This window comes from Rhineura floridana, chromosome 3, assembly GCF_030035675.1.
Source record: "Rhineura floridana isolate rRhiFlo1 chromosome 3, rRhiFlo1.hap2, whole genome shotgun sequence".
Classification (NCBI taxonomy): domain Eukaryota; kingdom Metazoa; phylum Chordata; class Lepidosauria; order Squamata; family Rhineuridae; genus Rhineura; species Rhineura floridana.
The window spans coordinates 164,897,337-164,904,873 of NC_084482.1; the positions used below are offsets into that span (position 1 = coordinate 164,897,337).

The 7,537-nt window shown below is 41.0% G+C and overlaps 1 protein-coding gene across 5 annotated transcripts in view; it reads right to left on the reverse strand.

Annotated features, from left to right (window-relative positions):
- ITPR1 (inositol 1,4,5-trisphosphate receptor type 1) overlaps positions 1-5,510 on the reverse strand; it is a 347,896-nt gene extending 342,386 nt beyond the window's left edge. For 2 of the 5 annotated variants that reach the window (XM_061618551.1, XM_061618549.1), the window contains exon 1: positions 5,287-5,509. The gene's annotated coding sequence lies outside the window, so the exon portion shown is untranslated. Of the gene's footprint in view, positions 1-5,286 lie in introns of all 5 variants that reach the window. The other 3 variants (XM_061618550.1, XM_061618553.1, XM_061618552.1) reach the window with 3 other exon arrangements.
- Between the last annotated feature and the right edge of the window lie 2,027 nt (positions 5,511-7,537).

Sequence of the window (7,537 nt, forward strand, 5' to 3'; positions counted from 1 at the left end):
TTTAGATCGTTAGACTAGTTACCAAGACCCTCAGGACTAGTCAGCTACAACTGCCCATCTTTTGACCATTTAAGATCATCTACAGCCAAATCTGCAACAAGATTCAAGTGTGTTTATACAATACATCCTTTAACGTATGTATCAAGTATTTTTAAAAGCCTGAGAGAAGCAAAGGCCAATGCACTCTCAAATTACTACTAAAGAGGCCCATTCTAATGCAACAGTATACATTCTAAAAAGGCATCACTGCTGGGGGGGGGTCAAAAAGGAAAAACAACAATTTCTCCATTTTAAAAGTTATATTGGAATGTTTAGAAATTCTGATAATATTCAAAGTACAGTTTATTTGCCCAGCTGAGATGAAACTTTAATTGTCCTTTTGGAATTTACTGACATCAGGGGAAGGTAGGTGCAAAATGTTAATGGCAGCCCAGTTCTCCAGTGCAGCCCAGAGCTCACTTTACCAATATGAAATTTCAGCCTCCTGTCTGTCTTATTTATTTTTATTTATTTATTTCATTTCATTTATAAACCGCCCATAGCTAGTAGCTCTCTGGGCGGTGTACAAAACAGGATTGAAATACAATATTACAATAAAATCAGTAACAAATAGCAGCAAGTTAAACTAAAAACGTTAAACATGAAACATTGAACATTAAAATGCCTGGGAGTATAGCCAGGTCTTAACCTGGTGCCTAAAAGAAAGTACCGTAGGCGCCAGGCGTATCTCCTCAGGTAGGCTGTTCCATACTCATACTACATACTCATTTTCCTTACAAGGAAGTAAGACCTACCTTGCAGGGTTGTTCTAAGGATTACCGAGATCATGTATGTGAACCACTTTGGAAAATAACAATGGTAGTATTATTACTGGCTCAGCTTTCGGAGGACAGATATTCCAATAAGTGTTACTCTCCACCATCTTTCTCTCCTTCAAGTCCAGTCAATTGTTGAGTCTGTTTGATAGCCTATTTCTGCCCACTAGGGATGGGTGAGAATTTCGATTCAGTTTGCATTTGAAGCAGAATTTACCGAATTCACACTTTCCAAAACAATATGAGAACTGAACACAGCCATCCTTCGATATTCACATTTATTAGGATTTTGGGATGCAGTTCGCCAACTAAACAATATTTACAAAAATGCATATATTAGGGGAAGTGTGCATAAAAATAAATATATGAGTGAAAATAACATGCAAAAAGGCAGGATATGATGAGAAATAGCTTGCAAAATGTGGATCTTTGTCAAAACTGCCTACAAAAATGTGTTTATTTGGAGAAATTTGCACTAAAACAATAGAGAATTTTCATGAGGATTTTTTTTAAAAAAAATCAAAGACTGCTACAGAAATGCAGAGGACTGAATTTAACATTAGAAAAGTGAGAAACTGAGAGAATCAAAATTGACAGATCAAACCATCCCTACTGCCCACCCCCAAGTTTTGCACCTTGGAACCTGGACAGTGCCCTAAATGCACTGTGCATACCCTTGTCAGAGCCAAACTATAGTGCCATTACAATATTTTCTATCTCCTTGTGAGAATGAATGAAAGAGATGAAGTACACCAATTCCACCTTACATGCACCTTCTAGTGCAGGGGTAGCCAACACAATAGAGATATTGTTGATCTATAACTACTATCAGCCCCAATCAACATGGCCAATGGTCAGGGATGATGGGTGCTGCAGTACAGCAATATCTGGAGGGCACCATGTTGGCATCCTCAGTAAGTGGCTACGCTTGCCCACTCCCAATTACAACAGAAGCTACATAATTTTATATCAAAGACTGCAATGGAACTTTTGAAGTTTAGCCAGGATACCTCAAAGATTGTCTTACCCTTTATATACCCAGTCGATCACTGCGCTCTACAGGTGAGTGCCTTCTGCAGATACCATCTTATCAGGAGGTCCATTCTGCACAACATAGGAAATGGACCTTTAGTGTAGTGGTGCCAACCCTTTGGAAGTCCCTCCCCTTAAATATTAGACAGGCACCATCTCTGTTATCTTTTTGGCGCCTACTGAAGACCTTCCTCTTTCAACAAGACTTTTAAGTAAAGACCTTATCCCAGTCTACGTCTGTGTTGGAATTGCTTTTTAATATGTTTTTAAACCTTTAAAAAAATGCTTTTAAAGCTTTAAAAAAATGTTTTTGAAGATGTCTTGTTTTAATATATTTTAAAGTCTGTTTTTATGATCTTTTAAAGTGTTTCTAGTGCGTTGTGGGCTTCTCTGGGAGGCAGGGCGGGATATAAATCTAATAAATAATAGCCACCATCATTACAGTCCACATGTTTTGTGATTGTTTAGCCTTTTAACATATGAAAATATATAGTTGGATCATCACCTAGTGACCTCATCATGCTAAAATCAGATGCTGAACTCATTAGGACTTACTTCCAAGTAGACATGTACAGAACTGCATGAGTAATAACTCAGGAAGGAGGTTGTACTGACCACGTCAATATCCCAGCGATGCGAATACCCAGCCTATAGATCTAGCAAGGTTAGGATAGAATCCTAACTTGTGGGGTAAGGAAGTTTATTCCGCCTGACATGAGGATCTAAAAAACACTGTACTTAAGTGATGTGAAGAGAAAGCTAGGAGAAGACCATTACAAATGAAGTGGGGTATTGATTGGTATCAAATCTATGCATTAAAATATTGTTTAACCCAAATAAGCCTTATGATCACCAATAAGGGGGGCAGGATCACATCAATTCCCTCAACCTCAACTTGCCCATCTATAAAATGGAACGCCCTCACTCACAGGGTTGTTGTGCTGATGGGTTAATGATTGTAAAAAACTGTGCACACTCCAAAGCACAATAGAAACATCACCACTCCTTACCTTGAGAACATAACTCTTAATTTTACCAAAAGAACTACAGAATGGAACCAAGAAACTACAAGCTTGTTAGTCTAACAGCTGTTCTGGGCAAAATGGCAGAAAGCAGTATTAAAGCTAGAGTTATACAATATTGGAAGAAAATGCCTTGCTAAAGAAGACTCAGCATGGCTTCTGCAAAGGGAAGTCCTGCTTCACTAGTGTTTTAGATCCGAGCATGACACTGCTTAGAAATTGTGAATATTAAATGGTACATAAATATCCGAAATAAAAATAAATAAATAAACATATGTGGACTGGGCGGTGCAGCAGACTGTGTATACTTCGACTTTCAAAAAGTTATCAGGAAAGCCTATCACCAAAGGGCTCCTGAATAATCTTAAAAGTGATTGGATAAGAACACAGGAACACTTTTGGATCAGTAACTGGTCAAAACAAGCAGCAGAGAATAAGAAGTGAATCGACAATTCTTGAAATAGAGGGATTTAAATTATGATGCCCCAGCAAGGATCTGCACTGATACAAATGCTATTTAATTAAATTTGTTCATATCTGAGTTGGGGTGAACAGTGATGCAGCCAATTGTGCAGATGACACCATATTGTCTAGTATGGTTAACTCAATCAGATTGCAAAGAGCTCCAAGAGGACCTTTATAAGATGGCTAAATGGTCAATAAATGAGGTTTTATATGAGCAGCTATAAAGTAATATACACTTCTAATCCTACCTGCGCATGCATGCATGCGCACGTGTGTGTGTGTGTGTATGTATATATATACACACACACAAATATGTATTTATACACACCACACAAACACACACTGATGGGATCTGAAGGTCTGTAACCCCACAGAAAAGATATCTTGGGATCATGGTGGAAAGCTAAAATAATGAAATTTATTTATTAAAGCATTTATAGACCACTTTCAATATAAAATATCAATGTGGTATACAAGATAAACTAGTGTAATAAGATTGGTCAGAGTGATGTGCTGTGGCAGTAAAAACTGGCAATTCCTTGCTATGTATTAAGAAAGGAAGTGAAAATAAAATTGTAAATATACAATATGCACTTGTATATGCACTTATGTAAATATGAGGTGCAGCTGCACTTGGAATTTGCACACAGTTCTGGCACCCCCATTAAAAATTTAAACACTACATAACACTGTACATTAAACAGTATATAAATAATCAAATGCATTCCCCACCCCTGCTTGGGATGTGATCGCAGCTATATTTACAGAGTTTCTTTGCCACCTGACAGAAGTTTCTCACTTTACCTTTGTTTCATTCGCTGTCTACAGGTGCAAGTGTCACTTTTTGAAATACTACATACTTTTCCTTTTTGTCCAACCAGACTTCTGTTTATCCACACAGCATAGGAATGAGGTACCCAACTGCTCAGTAAAATCCATAGGAGAATTGGCTACAAGTTGGCTACTGCATGTGTGAACACAGTCTGGGTGCTTTGTTTGCCAAAATGATACCCCCTTGAGGAAAACAGATTCTCACAGCATTAGAACCCACCTAAAGAATTGGCTATGAATACCTAAATCTCTAAGCTAACATGAAAGGGATTTTCATTTTTTTTTTTTTTAAAAAAGCACATTAAAACTCAGAAAAACAACCTTCCCCATGTTTTTCCGACATTAACTTGGGCCAATTTGTGTCAGCTTTCTTCCACTCTCTTGGATGCAAAAACAATCAAGTTAATAACTTTGAAACTCATATTGCTCCCCAGAAGTCAAAAGTTTGCTGCCAAAGAAACAGACATTCTAGAGCAGCTCGAAGGCTCGCTCCTGCGTAAGACAACAGAGATCCAAGTAAGATCTGTCAAGGTTTTCATAAAACAAGAGCAACTTAAAAGGGGGAATTGAAGAGGATGTCAAATCCACACACCTTTCTCAGATCTTTAGGGAGCATCTGTGTTTTAATCAATTTCTTCTCCTAAACACCAACTAGACACAACACACTCACGTGTCTCGTATCTCCCCTCTAACCATCAGTTTGCTGCATCAGTAGCCATGAAGTTATAGCTAGCAAAGGACACATTTCTAAACAACGGCTTTCAGAGGTCGATGCCTTCCCCGCAGATTCAAGGAATGCTTTTCTGCTGCTGTCAGGAGTTGCAAACTTGGGCGGGTGGAGAGAGGAAAAGGGTGCACTAGTTGATCTGTTGCTTCTTTCCCCCGCCACCACAAAGCCACAATCACTCCTGTATAAACAGGATCAGGGTGATCTGATAAGAAAGGCGAAAGCACACCAGAGCAGGATTTAAAGGGCTACGACGAAGGGGCTCCGAGAAGCTTGCAAACTAAGCAAGTGGAGGCTGGGCTGGAGCCTCCCCTAGAGAGGAAAAGCGAACTTCAGCTATTGCTGGTCGCTGTCATTGTCCCGCCGCCGCCGCCGCCACCCCCTTTGCCTTTACCTGATTGCATAAGGGGCTCGGCTCGCCCTGGAGTTGGAGCGGGTTAGGAGCTGCTTAGTAATCCCATGTTCCCGAAGGCAGCCCTTTACTCCTGCCGAGTTCCGTTAGGGAAGGAGGCTCGCTAGCCCCAGCGCCAGCCTAAAACCTCAACCAAGAGCTAGCTCAGCAGCACATCCACATGGTTACTGCACTTCACAATCTCTCTGCAGCTGATATATAGTCCCGACCGGCTCCATGGGCAATGTAGTCTCCGCCTAAGAGCCAATGCCGCCCGCTGCTAGCTAACGGAGCTGCACAAGGGAACTACGATTCCCAGCATGCACCCCGCTATAAGGGTGGGCTGCTTAAGAGTGTCGGCAAAACAGGGCAACGTTACTCTGTCAGATCAAAAGGAATGTGTTGCAAACGAACGGTGGAAGCCGAAAGTACTTTCTTACGCTGTTATTGGCTGAGCTCCTTTTCCCCCCGCCCTCCTTTACACCACCAACCAATGACTGTGCCCAAAGGCAGCTCCCCCTCCTCAAACATTGGGAGGAGGTACCCCTATTTCCCCAGAAAATATGTTTTCATTCAATTTCATAGAGATGCTTCCAGAGGAATTTTGTTTGCAGCACTTATTTGCCCGCTTCCCGCCCGATACTTTTTATAGGCTGTCAACTCTTCTTTGAACCAGCCAAGAATTTCAACCATCTGTGACATTAAAGAGAGAGACTGTTTGGGGACAGGATTGAGTCACATGTATGTTTAACATATATCATTGTAATCTCATTGTAATAACGATTTAAACGAGGGGTGGAGGAATGATACTGGAATGTGACAAAGGGCGAAGAAGAACCCCTATTATACGTAATGAAGAGGGGCTATAAGTGCAGCTCTGCTGGAGCAAACCTAAGGTCTATCTAGTTCAGCATTCTTGCTTTCACAGTGGCCAACCAGATGCTTCTGAGATGTCCACCAGCAAGGCATGAAGGCAGGATTTCTCTGCAGTTTGTCCTTCTCTCCCCCCCCCCCCCCAAAAAAAACCCTCCACCTGGGATTTAGTGGCAATCTCCTTCTGAACCTCAAGGTTCCTTTTAGTTATCCTAGCCTGTAGATGACAGGCACATCTTCCATGAATCTCTCTAATTCCCTTAAAGCCAAGTTACCAGAAAACACTGGCCTCATCTGCTTGTGTCTTGAGCAGCAGCTTGATCTGCAGAAATCAGCAGTGAGGTGATCAGCAGCAGCAGCTAGTGTCTTCAGATCAAGCTACTGTTACAGGCATCGCTATAGAGGCATGTTTGAAAGTTGCTCGTTACCCTAACTACCATGTCTGGGATGGGAAAAGCAGGCTAGAAGCCACACCTGAGTTCTGCTTTGGGTCTTACAAGGCATTCAAGCTTCTCCCACAAGTCATGATATCAGAAGCTGCTCTTAGGCTGCACATTTGGAAGTAATTCCAAGTGTGTTCAGGACTGGGTGATAGAGTGGAGATTAATGTTTGCTCCTGGTCCAAAAGTGTGTGGTCTATACACCATATGTTTAAAGCACATTCTTTCCCCCTGAGAATCCTGGGCACTGTAGTTTACCCCTCAAAGATCTACAATTCCCATCACCGTTAACAAACTACAGCCCCCAGGATTCTCTGGGGAAAATAATGTGCTTTAAATATATCGTGTTTACACAATTCTAAGGTGGCAATTTAATACACACTTTCCTGGGAGTAAACCTGATTTAACTCAGTGAGGCTTACTTCTATGTAAATGTGCATATGATTGTACAGTCAGTGTAGTAAACTGGGCAAAAGATGAGCCTAATCTTCACAAAAATGTACTGAAATAAATGGGGACTGTGTAATAGCATAGCAGTTCAGTTTAATGGGGCTTGCACAGGAAAATTTCCCAATTGATTGTTTTCCATATTAATTAGCGGGAAGGAGGGTGCCATTTCAATTTCCTCCACTATCAAAATATCTTGGGGCCAACACTGGGGCCTCTGTTCACAATGTGATGCTTGCCACAAGTATGCTGGTCATTTGGGGAGTTCTGTAAGGGATCAAGATAAGCAGGATCCTTTCTTGGAGCAGCAGGCTGTGTCTAATTACCTTAATTTCCAGCAAAGGTTTTATGGCTACAATCCACCAACTACTGATACTAATAATACGTAGTACTTCACTTAACCCAATCCTCAAGCAATCAACAGAACTAATCTTATTTACTGTAAATGCAAACTTGCTGGTTTAAGTGGTTTGTCAATCGTAAACTCTGTTAAA